This window comes from Trichechus manatus, unplaced genomic scaffold, assembly GCF_000243295.1.
Source record: "Trichechus manatus latirostris isolate Lorelei unplaced genomic scaffold, TriManLat1.0 scaffold00020, whole genome shotgun sequence".
Classification (NCBI taxonomy): domain Eukaryota; kingdom Metazoa; phylum Chordata; class Mammalia; order Sirenia; family Trichechidae; genus Trichechus; species Trichechus manatus.
The window spans coordinates 2,618,287-2,619,746 of record NW_004443956.1 but is presented as its reverse complement, the minus strand read 5'-3'; the positions used below and the strand labels follow the sequence as shown (position 1 = coordinate 2,619,746).

The window sequence follows — 1,460 nt, the reverse complement described above, 5'->3', positions numbered from 1 at the left end:
TATACTGATAATAAAGTTCTCAAAGTTACAATTGTCTTCCTCTCCCTCTGTACTTATCACAGGCTATACAATGTCCTGAGAGGATTCATAATGATAAAAATGCCATTCACATCTTTAAGACCTTAATTTGGAAGGAACTAACGAGAAAGCAAATTGGAAGGTGAGACGTCATCTTTGTTTTCAAATAAGTGGTCTTAATTTTTTTCCTTACAGAAAAAGTTTAAATCAGTTTATTATAAAGATACCTAAACCATTAATTTTTGCAGCTTTCAGGTGAAGTCCAGCGCTTCGTTTATACAAAGTCTACGAGATGAGGTCAGTTGAGATCGTCTAATCTTAAATCGTGACATCATCCATTCAAGTCCTTGGCACAATCCCTCGCCAGTAAGAGCACAGCATGCCTGAATATGCCACTGATGATCTTTAACAGAAGTGAGTTTCAAAAACTAGATTTCTGCTACAGTCATGCATTCTTTAACATCTTGTTTATTAGCAAAAATCAGCGATTCAGCTTTCCTTACGTCCTCATGTGCTGACATTTTATAGAGTTCTTCTCTCGTTACTGAAATCCTTTCTCTGTCTGTGCTGTCCACAACGACTATCACAAACTCGGTGTTCGTATAGTAAGTGTTCCAGGAAGAACGAAGAGATTCTTGGCCACGAATGTCCCACATTAGGAAACGTGTATTGTTAACCACTATCTCTTCTACAGTACTTCCTACTGTAGGGGATGTATGTACAACTTTATTCACAGAAAATTGGTAAACGATGGTAGTTTTCCCGGCGTTATCCAGCCCAGCTGATAACTCTGTGTTCCGTGTGCCCTCGGCCAGAGCCCTTCACCCTGGTGACTGAACAGTCTCCATATCCTGGTGAGGAGAATTCCCATTCTCCGGCAGCGGACCCCCCTCCAGCCACCTGGGCCGCCTGGCCTACCCTGGCTCAGGCTGAGGCAGAGGAGAGAGACGTGCCACAGCCTCCGCCTCTGCTGCTGCTGCCGCTGCGCTTGCCGCGGGCCTGCTTCCCGGGAACCGCCCTGCCGTGCGCGAGGCCCCGCCCCTGCGGCCGGCCGAGGCACTCGCCTGGCTCGCAGACGTCGCCGCTGCGTAGTCTGCGAGGAGCCTTGCGGCCCACTGTCCTCCCTCAGCTTCTCACGCGAAGCCTTTGTAAATAAAGTTTTAACAGAGTATAGCCACACCCATTCATTTACACTATGCATTATACAGTGAGATTCCCCTCACTACAATGGCAGTGCTGAATAATTGTGCCAGAGACTGCATGGACCTCAAAGCCTAAAATACCCTCTGGTCCTTTACAGAAAAATGTTCACCCTAGCAGATGGTGGAATAACGAGAAAGTACCTGGGACCATAAATGATCTCATGGATCCACAGATGACCTCACGGAGAAAACTGCCTCTCCACGATGAACAACCTGTCTACTTCCGTGCTGTTCTGAAGG

The 1,460-nt window shown here is 46.8% G+C and overlaps 1 pseudogene; it reads right to left on the bottom strand.

The window, feature by feature from the left end:
• Positions 1 to 269: 269 nt before the first annotated feature.
• LOC101344362 (ADP-ribosylation factor-like protein 5A) lies at positions 270 to 889 on the bottom strand (annotated as a pseudogene).
• Between the last annotated feature and the right edge of the window lie 571 nt (positions 890 to 1,460).